This window comes from Phascolarctos cinereus, unplaced genomic scaffold, assembly GCF_003287225.1.
Source record: "Phascolarctos cinereus isolate Bilbo 61053 unplaced genomic scaffold, phaCin_HiC Scaffold_3;HRSCAF=262, whole genome shotgun sequence".
Taxonomy (NCBI): Eukaryota; Metazoa; Chordata; class Mammalia; order Diprotodontia; family Phascolarctidae; genus Phascolarctos; species Phascolarctos cinereus.
In genome coordinates, this window is record NW_027555736.1 from 77,415,252 (window position 1) to 77,429,317 (window position 14,066).

At 36.6% G+C, this 14,066-nt stretch overlaps 1 long non-coding RNA gene across 1 annotated transcript; it reads right to left on the bottom strand.

Annotated features, from left to right (window-relative positions):
• Positions 1-987: 987 nt before the first annotated feature.
• LOC110204451 (uncharacterized) lies at positions 988-2,246 on the bottom strand. Its single transcript, XR_002323312.1, has 2 exons — positions 2,179-2,246; positions 988-1,088 (listed from the first exon to the last, which is right to left on the bottom strand). It is a non-coding gene; the product is annotated as an uncharacterized LOC110204451 (long non-coding RNA).
• Between the last annotated feature and the right edge of the window lie 11,820 nt (positions 2,247-14,066).

Below are 14,066 nucleotides of genomic sequence, written 5' to 3' on the forward strand. Positions count from 1 at the left end.
CATATATCTGGGAAGGATTTGGTAAAAAAGAAAAATAGATAGATAGATAGATAGATAGATAGATACATACATACATACATACATACATACATACATACATAGGTACATAGATACATAGATACATAGATAGATAGATTTGTTTATCAATCTACCAGGTGAAAATGAGAACATAATTTCGTTTTTACATATTAATCTCAATCTTTTTTCACAACCCTGTGAGGTAGATTAGACATTTATTGATAATGTCCTCATACAGACATAGGAAACTAAGACCCACAAAGGTCATCATGACTTGTCCAAGGCACAAAGCTAGTAATTGTCAGAATCTGGACTTGAATTTCAAATTCAATGCCTTTTCTACTACCCCACATTAACTTTCAAAGGCATTAAGATCCACAGATCTTAGTTCAGAACTTGCTGGTTCCTCTTGAGGCCAGGGTTATTTTCAATCAGGCACATTTAAGGTTATATGCAAGGGCTGGGGCAACACACAGAGACTGCTTAAGGGTGCCTTTGAAGGAATGTGCAAGGATAACATTCTCCACTCTGATCCAACAAATGCTGGAGGTCCCCACCTGTTTGCAGGACCTACTCATTCCTCAGGCAACAGAAATAATCAGGCACATTAAATACCACCTTTCTTCTTATGGCGGGCAATGAGAATTTTAGGTGGGACTGATGGGATTTACCCCTAGAACTTCGCAGTGCCAATGTGAGCAGTGATAGCAGAGGATGGCAGTTGTGGTAGAATGGATTTCATCAGTTTCTACAGGAACTTAATAGCACCCAGCTAATGCTGAAATATTGGGCCCTGATGGCCACTACAGTGAATCAAAACATAGTCTAGAAAACCTACAAGGTACCGACCTCCCTACTCTAACATGCTCTACTCATTATAATAAGCTGCTTGAAGACAGTCTCCCAAAACAAATTGACTGTTGATAGAGTCAGGAATGAAACCAACAGAAGACAGAGATGCTTACTTACCTTGCAAAGAGATTGAGGGATATTCTTAAGGTCTGCCTGGAGTATATTGCCAACAATGGAAGGAGGAGCAGGACCAGGTGGAAGCTTTCCTCTTCCAAACCCTTTTTCCATGATAAAATGAGAAGCAGACATGAGATACAGAGCAGTAATCCAAGAGCAATGGCCACAGATGGATCCATTGACACTCTTCCTTACTACTAATGCAATAGAAGGCTTAGAATCCAAAGATGGAAAGAACTGCAAACACAAGATCAATCAGGTAATAATTCCTTGGCATCCTGATTAAGCTTCTGATGGACTTTGGCCTGCCACTAAGATTAATAGAAACCTCCTCTTGTTCTACGGTAGTGTATTTTAAAGTAACAGGAGCCATTAAATTTGTTGTTTGAAGTTTTACTGAATCATTTTGCTCCTTATGTGCCACAGTTATTTCCCAATATGGTCCTGCCTCCCCTTACGATCAATACCTTTAACAAACATTAAATAAAACCAATGGTACTCGGACTTTGACGGTGTATGTCATATATCATAGTAGCTTAACACTCTGCTGAAAAAGTGCTTCTTAATCTGTTCCAAGATTGAGGCCACTTTCATAACATTAAAAACCTCATTAACCTGTTGTTATTTGTTCTTCATTCTTGAAGAGGACCATAACATCAGGGAGGGGATGCCATGAGCTTTCCTTAAAATTATAAATAATATCTGTCTAAAACCACCAGCAAGCGTTATCTATAATGGGTATAAATCAGAAACTTTTTCAATAAGATCAGGGGCAAAGCAAGGCTGTCACTGTTATTCAATCATGCTGGAAATGCTAGTTACAGCAATAAGAAAAGAAAAAGAAATTGAAGGAATTAGAATAGACATTAAGGAAACAAAACTATCAGTCTTGGCAAGTGATATGATTATATACTTACAGAATTCTAGAAAATCAACTAAAACTTAATTAAAATAATTAATAACTTCAACAAAGTTGCCAGATATAAAATCATCAGCATTCATATATATATATATATATATATATATATATATATATATATATATTATATATATATATATATATATATATATATATATATATATATATATATATATATATATATATATGTATGTATGTATGTATGTATATATATATGTTACCAACAACGTCCAGCAAGGAGAGGTAGAAAGAGAAATCGCATTTAAAATTACCTCTTACAGTAGAAAATACGTGGGAGTCTGCCTTCCAAGACAAATCCAGGAATTCTGTGAACACTTTTCACACAAACAAAGTCAGATCTAAATAACTGCATATATATTCATTGCTCACAAGTAGGCCAAGCCAATATAATAAAAATGAAATTTCTACCAAAATTAATTTATTTATTTAGTGCCATACAACCAAACTACCAAAAAGTGTTTTGTAGAGGTAGAAAATAAAATAACAAAATTCATTTTGTAGAACAAAAGATCAAGAATATCAACAGAATTAATGGAAAAAAAATGTGAAGGAGGGTAGCCTAGCAGTACTAGATCTCACCTGTATTACAAAGTGATAATCATCAAAACAATTTGATATTGGGTAAGAAATAGAGTGCTGGATCAGTGGAATAGTTTAGCTATACAATACATAGAAGTAAATGACCATAGTAATCTAGTGTTTAACAAACCCCAAGATCCAAACTTTTGGGATAAGGACTCACGATTTCACAAAAATTCCTAGGAAATCTTGAAAGCAGTTTAGCAGAACATAAGTATAGAACAACATGTCACAATATAACCCAAAATAGAGTCAAAATGGCTACATGATTTAGACATACAGGGTGATCTCATAAGCAAATTAAGAGAGCATGGAATACTTTACCTGTTAGATTTATGATTAAGGGAAGAATTTATGACCACATAAGAGTTAAAGACTATTATGGAATGTAAAGTGGGTAGTTTTATTGCATTATATTAAAAAGTTTTTGTGCACACACACATACGCACACACACACACACACACACACACACACACACACACAGAAGAATGCAACCAAGGCTAGAAGGAAAGCAGGAAACTGTGGGGGTGAGCAAATTTCTCTGATAAAGGCCTCATTTCTTAAATATATGGAGAACTGAGTGAAACATTTAAGTATATGAGCCATTCCCCAATTGATAAACAGTCAAATGATATAGAGAGGCACTTTCCACATGAAGAAATCAAAGCTAACTATATTCATATAGAAAATACTCTAAATTACTACTGATTAGAGAAATACAAATTAAAACAACTCTGAGGTACCACCTCATATGTATCAGAGTGACTGACTATTATGATAGAAAAGGAAAACAGCAAATGTTGGAGGGAATATAGGAAAATTGGAACACTACTGCACTGTTGGTAACAGTGAACTGTTGTGAACTAATCCAATCATTCTAGAGAGCAATTTGAAGCCGTGTCCAAAAGACTGTAAAACTGTTCATACATTTTGACTCAGCAATACCACTTCTAGTTTTGTATCTCAGAGAGATTATACAAATGGGAAAAGGACCCATACATGCAAAAATATTGATAGTAGCTCTTTAAGTGGTGGCAAAGAACTGGGAATTGAGCAAATGCTCATCAATTGAGGAATGGTTGAACAGGTTGGGGGATATGATTATGATGGATCGCTATTGTGATATAAGAATTGATGAACATGATATTTTCAGAAAAACCTGGGAAGAAATATGTGAACTAATGCAAAGAGAGGTGAGCAGAACCAGAAGAACATTGTACACAGTAACAGTAATATTAAACAATGATCAACTGAGAATGACTTAATTATTCTCAGCAATACAATGATCCAAGACAATTCCAAAGGACTCCTGATGAAAAATACTCTCCACCTCCACAGAAAGAATGGATGGAGTCTCAATTAAGGCCAAAGCTTTGATTTTTTTACTTTCCTTTTTCTTTTTTATTGTTTTTTTTTCCTTTGGGACTGTGTTTTCTTTTGTATCTTGGCTAATGTGGAAATATGTTTTGCATGACTATACACATATAATATACATGCTTACGTATATACATGCAAACATACAGAATCTGGAACTTAAAAATTTTAAACTATCTGAAATTGTTTTTACATGCATTTAAGGAAAAATTGAAATAAATAAAATGAGAAAAAAAATGCCAGTTATTTACTACTGGTTCTCCATTTAAAGAATGCAATAACAACAGTTCCCACAGAAGAATTTCCTCTATGGGTTCCACCTAATGTAAGGGCCCAATATTTATCCCAGGCAAAGTCTCACATATAAGACCTTATAAACTCTGATTGAGAGAGGGTGCTGAAGCTTTTCCTTCACAGGGAGGAGAACAGCAGCTCATCATCCTCACTAGCCATTAAAAGGGAAAGAGACCAAGTGGCCTCCAAGGGAGTCTTTTATGTGTATTCTGAGTGCACTCAACATCCATGTTCTCCCAGGACTACAGCTTCAATGGCCAGTCCCTGTTATGGAGGAAGAATGAAAGGAAAGAAGGGAGAAAGAAGGAAGGAAGGAAGGAAAGAAGGGGGAAGAAAGGAAGGAAGGAAGGAAGGAAGAAGGAAGGAAGGAAGGAAGGAAGGAAGGAAGGAAGGGAGGGAGGGAGGAAGGAAGGAAGGAGGAGAGGGAGGAAGGAAGGAAGGAAGGAAGGAAGGAAGGAAGAAGGAAGGAAGGAAGGAGGAGGGAGGAAGGAAGGAAGGAGGGAAGGGAAGAGGGGAGAGGGAGTGAGGGGGGAAGGAAAAATGAGGAAAGGGGAAGGGAGGAGGCATAAGAGGGAACTATGGGCAAATGATTTCAATTCTTTCAGGGAAATATGAAGTGAGGCTGTTGGCTGTGAGGTGTCCAAGAAAGGGGAGCCCTGAGAGACTTGAGGGGTGACAAAAAGGTTTGGAATAACCATGGTACTCAGATAATTAATTATGGAGGCATAAAAGGATTGCTCTGCCACGGTGAGGGCCGAGTTGAGATGATATGAAAAGTATGTAGTGGACCCAATAGGCAAATTATTGTGATTTTTCTCTAGCTTCATTCATTAGCCCAGGAGTAAGGGCAAAGGAAGTAAATGGTGGGAGTAATCTCTACCCAGACTAGGACTTTGCATGGTGAGACTACAGAAAAGACAAGGAATTTTGAATTAAACATTAACAAACAATAATTGCAAAACAGAGAGCAGTAAAGTTTGTTGTTGCAATCCCTTGTACTTCAATGAACCCAAGAAATGATTACCTTAAAGGCTCAGTGGGGGAAAAGGTTATTGAGGCAAAGAGAATAAAATTTATACAGGCCTATTAGGTAGTAGACACTGTACAAGTATTGTACAAATATTGTCTCATTGGATTCTCACAACTGCTTCTTGAGACGTATGATGTTATCCCCATTTTACAGTTGGGGAAAGTGAGGTTAAGCGACTTGCCCAGAGTCACACAGCTAGTAAGTGTCTCAGGTCTTCTCAACTCCAGGCCCAGCATTCTCTCCACAGCACCACCTTACTACTAGGAAAGCTCTAATTTCTAAGGAGATTATCAAGTTTATAGTTTAGATCCTAATTGGGTAAGAACTCTAACAATATAATCTCAGGAGTCCTTTTGCTAGATCATCTGTATCTTGTGTGTGTTTTTCCTTTCTCTTTGTAAACGTGGCTGTGTAGGCTATGTCAGTCAATTAATGCTTATTAACTATATACCGTGTAAGAAATACTGCTAAGTGCTGGGGATATAAAAAGAGGCAAAAGGGAATCCCTGCACTCAAGGAGTTTGCAATCTAATGGGGAGACAACAAGCATGAGCAAACAAGCCATACACAGCATAAATATAGAAGAAAATCACAAGAGGGAAGGCACCAGAATTAAAAGGGGTTAGGAAAAGGTTCCTGTAAAAAGTGGATCTTAGTTGGGACTTAAAGGAAGCCAATCAGGAGTAATGAGCAGGGAAAGCGTTCCAGGTATGGATAACAGCCAGGGAAAAGGCCTAGAGACAAGAGATGGAGTATCTTTGTTAGTGGAACAGTCAAGAGACCAGGGTCCCTATATGAGAGGACATGGTGAGGAATTAGGTGCAAGAAGACAGGAAAGAAAGGAGGGGATTAGGTTACGAAGGGCTTCGAATCCCAAGCCAAGGATTGTGCATTTGATCCTAGAGAAGATAGGAAGACCCTGAAGTTTAGTAAGTGGAGGAGGTGACATAATCAGACCTGCACATTAGGAAAATGACTTAGGTGGATGAATGGAAGATAGACTGGAGCAGGGAGATAATTGATGCAGGTAGATCAACTAGCCGGTTATTTCAACAGTTCATGAATGAAGTGGGGAAGGCCTGTACTAGAATGGTGGCAATGTCTGAGAATGGGGGCTACTCAAGAGACATTGTAAAGGTGAAAAAGGCCTTAGTAAAAGATTGGATATGAGGGGTGAAAGATAGTGAGTAGTCCAGGATGGCACCTAGGTAGAGAGCCTAGGAAAATGATGTTGCCCTCTGTGATAATAGGGAAATTAGGAGGAGGTAGAGGGTTTAGGGGAAAAAAGATAACGTGTTCAATTTTGACAGGTTGAGTTTAAAACATCTAAAAGTAAACAGGAGATGGGAGACTGGAGGTCAGCAAAGAGATTTGGGTAGAATAGGTAGATTTGAGAATCATCAGCATAGAGATAGTAATTAAACCCATGGGAGCTGATGAGATCACCAAGTGAAGTTGTATAGATGGAGAAACAGCTCTGATAGAACTCTCTGGGACACCTACAGTAAAAGAGAATTTTCTGGATGAGGATGCTTTGAAGGAGACTAAGGAGCACACAGATGAGTAGGAGAATCAGGAATGGTATCTTGAAAACCCAGAGAGAAGTGTGTCAAGGAGAAGAGGGTGATTAACAGTATGAAAGGTTGAAAAGAAGTTGAGAGTTAAGATTAAAAAAAGGCCATTGGATTTGGCAACTGAGATTGTTGGTAACTTTGGAGAGAGCAATTTTGGTGGAATAATGAGTTTGGAAGCCAGATTATAAGGGTTAAGAAGAAAGTGAGAGGACAGGAAGTGCAGGCATCTATTGAAGACAGACTTTTCCAGGAGTTTAGTCACAACGTGTGGGAGAGACATGGAATGATCATTAGTGGTGATGGAATAATCAAGTGTTTGATTTGAGGCTGAGAGAGACATAGACATTTTTGTAGGTAGTAGGGAAGGAGGCAGTAGAGTGGGAGAGATTGGGGATGACAGAGATGGAAATCTGTTCAAGGAGATGGGATGGAATAAGATCACTTGTGCAGATAGAGAGGGGTTAGCCTTGGAAAGGAATGAGATCACTCTTTCCCGTGAGACAGGGATGAAAGAGATAGTGGCAGAAGGAATATGAGGGATAACAATACTGACTTCCCTGGCTTCCTCTAAATCCCAAGCAAAATCTCATCTTTTACAGAAAGCCTTTGAGACTGCCTCTTAATTTTAGTGCCTTCTTTCTGTTGTTTCCTACTTATCTTGTAGATCAGTTGTTTGTATATTTATTTGCATGGTGACTCCCCTATTAGATTATGAGCTCCTTGAAAGGAACTTTGCACAAGGTCACAAAGCTTGTAAGTGTTAAGTGTCTGAAGTCGGATTTGAACTCAGGTCCTTCTAACTCCAGGGTCAGTTGCTCTATTCTCTGCACCACCTCACTGCCCCATTTGTTCTTAATTATGCACTATTCTTCCAAAGCTTCATCCCTTCTATTAGATCCCATTCACTACTGAGTAAAAGTCACCTATTGTAAACACTTATTCATAGTCTGTCCTTTAGGAAGAATTCAAAGAAACCTGGAAACATTCATGACAATTGGTGCAGAGTAAATTAAGCGCAACCAAGAAAACTATTCATGATGACAACGAAAATGTAAACACATACTAAACCAAATAACACAGTTATGTGGACCAAGCCAAAACTGTTCCTGAACAGATGAGAAAACATACTCCACCACCTTGTTTATAGAATAAAGAAAATATTGGGGATTCCTCCTACCAAGAAATACATGAGAATATATGTGTATAACTTAAGAGAACTGAAGACACAGTTGTATAATTGAAGAGATATTAATTGTTCATGAGACTGGTCTGGTGAAAATAATAAAATGACAATATTACCTAATTAAATTGCTTATTCAATGTCATACCAATCAAACTGCCATAGAATTATTTTATAGGATGAGAAAAATAATAGTATAATTCAGGAACAAAAGGATAATAATAATAATATAATTTAGGAACAATTTGCCAAGAATCCCATGGGAAATGATATTTAAAATTTCTAAAGAAGGAAGCCTAGCAGTACCAAATATCAAACTGTACTACAAAATATTAATCATCAAAACTATATTTGATACTGATTAAAAATGAAAATGCTGATCAGCAGAACAGATTAATTACACATGATTCAGAAAGAAATTAAAAAGTAACACAAAGTTTGATAAAAGCAATCCAACTATGAATGACTGAAGGAATAGATTAAAAATATATATTAAACACTTATGTGCCAAGCATTGTGGCAAGTGCTGGGGATATAAATACAAAAGTGAAGCTAGTTCTTGTCTTCAAAGAGCTTATATTCTAATACAAGAAGTTATGACATATAAGGGAATGGTGTCTAGGAAGGATTATGTTGATTCAGAAAGTTAATGGGATAATTCATAAAGCTATAGGGTAGTGAGTTTGCATTATCCTTTATATAAGTAATGACAGAGTTTATTTGCTTATAAGGACAGAACTGGGAATCAAGACAGCTGGCAAGAAGAGGTAGAATATATTCCCACCCCCATCACTTTGAAGAGGTTGGAGATCCACAAGTGTCGCACATTGCACATATTTTCACACTTTTTTGGTCTATTGGTCAGTTATGCTGATTTCTCCCATACTTTAATTTTTTTTTTGCTTTAAAAATGCTCTTTTTATAAAGAATGGCCCTCTGAAGGGAAAAAAGAAAGGAAAGGGTATATCAGGTGTGGGGTACCTGCAGCTTTGAGGCTGCTTGTGGCCCTCTAAATCCTCAAGTGCAGCCCTTTCACTGAATGCAAACCTCACAGAAAAGGATCCTTTTAAGGAGATTGGTTCTGTGAGGTTTGGATTCAGTCAAAGAGCTGAACTTGAGGATTTAGAGGGCCAAAATCAGCCTCAAGGCCACAGATTCCCTACCCCTGGAATTGATACTAAGGAAACTACAGTGATATTTTGAAAATGAAAACAAAAAGTGAAAGAGAGAAAAAAGAAAGAAAGAAGAAAGAAAAAGAGAGAAAGAAAGAGAAAGAAGAGAGAAAGAAAGAGAGAAGAAAGAGAAAGAAGAAAGAAAGAAAGAAAGAAAGAAGAAAGAAAGAAAGAAAGAAGAAAGAAGAAAGAAAGAAAGAAAGAAAGAAAGAAAGAAAGAAAGAAAAGAGTTGACTGGGAAAACAATGCAGAAACTTTCTCTGATAAAGATCTGCTATTTGAGATCTACAGGGAACTGATTTAAATATACAAGAATGAGAACATTTTACAACAAATGGAATGAAACAGGCAGTTCTTAGAGGGAAATAAAGTTGTCAACAATTATAAGGAAAAAAGTGCTCAAAATCACTAAAAATTAGAGAAACAAAAGAAACTTTTTTGAGGTTCTACTTCATGCCCAGTAGATTGACCAAGATGACTAAAATACAAATGAAAATTGTTAAAGAAGTTATATAGGACAACATGAATGTACCATTGTTTAAACTGTGAATTGGTCCAGCCATTCTAAAAAGAAATTTGGAATTATACTAAAAAGAAATCACTAAGTAGCACATATTTATTGACCCAACAATATCAGTTATAGACATGTACTCCCAAAGAGATCAAAGACAGAAGGAAAAGTCTCACATGTACAAAAATAATTATAGCAATGCTTTTCATTGTAACAAAGAAGTGGAAACTAAGGAAAAGGTTTGGGAAAGAGAGAAATATTCAACAATTAAGGAATAAATGAGTCTACTGCACTATACAAATTAATGAAATGGAATACCATTGTCATCATAGATGACAAAAGGAACAGATTCAGAGAAACCTAGGAAGATTTTTATGAACTGATATAGAATGAAGTACATCTTTGTATGTACTTTGTATATGGAAAGTTCATATAAAATAGGATAATAGAAGGTTCAGATTAAAAATAGACAGGAAGTAATTTTGGAAGTCTTGCTAAGGACCCTGGCATTCATAGTTCCAGAGGACTAAAGACCTGTAAAGAGTTGGTTTAGACTAGATTCTCTAGAGTCAGACTGTAATCTCTGCCACAGGAGAGGAATTTTGAATTACTAGCCTGGAGAGTTTCCTCACCCTGTGCCATAGAAATTCTACCTTTAGTTTCTATCCCTCTCAGGGATATTAAGCAGAAAGGACTCATATGCAAAGAAATATGGGTGACAGGGGTGGAGGGGTATATCGTTATGTGGGTCTAGACTCCACCAGGCCATTTAATTATCTTTAGACAGTCAAGACAACAGCGACCACCCTAATCAGTGGTGAATATTTCCCTTGATAAGATTCCAGAGGATCTAGTAAGTTGCCTTTTTACCTTTCTTTCTCTCTTTTTATTTAAAAGTGTTTTGAAAGTTTACTGCGGGGTTTTTTTTTAACAGTTTATTTACTATTTTCAAGGATACCTTAAAGATAGCTATCTGTAGATAGGGATATGATTGCTCTTAATTGCCTGGGTTTAGTTGAGTACCACAAGTGCAAATGGGGAAGTATCTGGGGACACACATTAGTGGTTAAAAGTGGAATAATTAAATTGTTTCCCTGTCAATCACAGAAGAATAGATCCAGTGTTCAGCAAACACTAATAATCAAAATTGGATTGTGATCTAGGGGCTCCAAGCAGTGATGATTTGTATTAATAATCAAAATCCTTAAGCTCACTAAAATAGCACAGAAAGTACCCACTTGGACCTGCAGGCCATTGAGCTTAGATTAAAACTATGTGCCTATTTCTTATTGTAGCTAAGTCCCTCTAAACATGGGTGCTCTGGGCAAAAATCATCAGCCTCCAACTCAGAGAAAATTAGGGTAGATCAGAGAGTAACTTTTCCTTCTGTCTTTGATCTCTTTGGGAGTACATGTCTAGAACTGATATTGTTGGGTCAATAAGTATGTGCTACTTCTTCAGGGAAAGACTGAGTTGACCCAGTGGGAGGACATAGGCATGGTCTAGGAATATGTACCTCCACTCCTCTGTTTCTCTTGGGGGGAGGGAGAAAAGAGAAATAAATACCCAGACTTATGTGGTTTCTGAACAACAACAACTGCTATATGTGTGTGTGTGTGTACCGATATTTTCAGGTTCATAATGAGAGAAGACAGAAGACCTTCAGGAAAATAGGCACATTGATAGACCATTGGTGGAGCTGTGAATTGGTCATATCATCCCAGAAAGGAATATGTTTTTTAACTTTTTATTTATTTCATTTTAAATTTGTAGAATAAAACAAGCATTTCTGTAACTGTATAATAAAAAAAAAAGGTGATTGCACATGAACCTGCAAATCTATTATGTACAACTTGCTATTCCTTTTAAATATGTCATAAAGTAATGTAAATTTCTTTTCCCCATTTTTTTCTTCTCTCCAGCTGCCCACCTTAGAGATCACTACCATTACACACAAATATGTATATATGCAAAATTATTCTGTACATACTTCTATTATTAGTTCTTTCTCTGCATGCTAACAGCATTCATTGCATTATGATTTGAAAAGGACACTTTTAATATTTCTGCTTTTACTATAAAATTTTTATGTCCTAATATATGGTCAATTATTGTAAAGATACCATGAAGTGCTGAGAAAAAGGTTTATCTCTTTCTCTTTTCATTCAAGTCCCTTCAAATATCTATCATATCTGGTTTATCTAAAATTCTATTCACTTCCTTGACCTTTTTCTTATTTATTTTTGGGTTAGATTATCAGTTCTGAGAGGGAAAAGTTAAAATATCCCACTATTATAATACTACCACCTATTTCCATGTGTAATTCATTTAACATTTCTTTTAAAAACTTGGATGTTATAACATTTGATGCATATAGGTTCAATATTGATATTGCTTTGCTATTCATATCAAAATGTAGCTACCCTGTTTATCTCTTTCAATTAAGTCTATATTAGCAATAACTTTTTTTCTGAGATCATGATTGCGTCTACTGAAGCATACTAAATTCTTCTCTAACTCTCTATTTTAACAGTGTGTGTATCTCTCATTCTTAAATGTGTTTCATGTAAACAACATATTATGGATTTTGACTTTTACTCTATTCTACTATCTGTTCCCATTTTATGGGAGAATTCATCCCATTCACATGCAAAGTTATAATTACTATTTGGAAATGTCCCTGTTAACTTATCTTCTCTTCTTACCCTCCTGTTCTATATTCTACTCACTCCTCTAAGAGTCTCTCTCTTATCCTCTCCCCAACTTCACACACTCTTTTCCCCCCAAGACTTTTAAATCTTAATCAACACACCCTTCTAAAAGTTCCTCCCCAATCCCTCATCTTCTCTCCCTTATACAAATCCAGAAGACTTTTCATCCCACCAGATGTAAATAGTTTCCTCTTCAACCAAGATCTGAAAAAAGTAAGATTCCAACATTACCAGTCCTCCACCTCCATCTGCTTCTTCTTGTATCAGTTCTTCCTTTTATGTCCCATTGGTTTTTTTTACTTTCTTTAACCTTTAAATGCTTTTTTATTTGCTTCTTTTCTTTTTTTTTAATATAAATTTGTTTTTACTTTTCAACATTCGGTTCCACAAGTTTTTGAGTTCCAAATTTTCACCCCATCTCCCCCCTCCCTCCACCCCAAGATGGCATGCATTCTGATTATACCTTCCCTAGTCTGTCCTCTCTTCTGTCTCTCTTCCCTTCTCTTATCATCTTCCCCTTCTATTTTCCTGCAGGGCAGGATACATTTCTGTACCCCATTTCCTATATTTCTTATTTCCCAGTAGCATGTGAAAACATTTTTTTTAAACTTATATTTTTAAAACTTTGGGTTTCAAATTTTCTCTCTTCCACCCTCCCCACCCACCCTCATTGAAAAGGCAAGCAAATCAGTATAGCTTCTACATGTGCAGTTATGCAAAACACGTCCATAGTAGACATGTTGTGAAAAACTAACTCTATATCCCTTAATCCTATCCTGCCCTCCCATTTATTCTATTCTTTCTTTTGACCCTTTCCCTCCTCAAAAGTGTTTACTTCTGATTACACCCTTTCCCAATCTGCCCTCCTCTCTATTATCCCCATGCTCTCTTGTCCCCTTCTCCCCCTATTTTCCTGTAGGGTGAGACAAATCTCCATACCCAATTGAATGTGTATGTTATTCCCTACTTAAGCCAAATCCTATGAAAGTAAAATTCACTCATTCCCTCTCACCTTCCCCCATTTTCCTTTCTGCTGTAAGAGACTCTTAATTTCTGTTTTATTTTGTGTGAGATAATTTACCCCATTCTACCTCTCCCTTTCTTCTTCTCTGAGTATCATCCGCTCTCATCCCTTAATTTTGTTGTCCAGATATGACCCCTTAATCTTCAGCTCACCTTGTGCCCTCTATCTGTCTACACATACATACATATAATTTTTTTCCTCCAACTGCCTGGACACCAACAAAGGTCTCATGAGTTATAAATATCATCTTTCCATGCAGGAATGTAAACAGTTCAATCTTAATAAGTCTCTTATGATTTCTCTTTCCTGTTTACCTCTTCATGTTCCACTGCAGTCCTGTATTTGAAAGTCAAATTTTCTATTCAGCTCTGGTCTTTTCATCAGGAATGCATGAAAGTCCTCTTTTTCACTGAATGACCATTTTTTCCCCTGAATGATTATACTCAGTTTTGCTGGGTAGGTCATTCTTGGTTGTAATCCTGTTTCCTTTGCCCTGCAGAATATTATATTTCATGCCCTGCGTTCTTTAATGTAGAAGACGCTAAATCTTGTGTTAGTCTGATTGTGTTTCCACAGTACTTGAACTGTTTCCTTCTGGCAACTTGTAATATTTTCTCCTTGACCTAGGAACTCTGGAATTTGGCTATAATATTCCTAGGAGTTTTCCTTTCAGGATCTCTTTCAGGAGG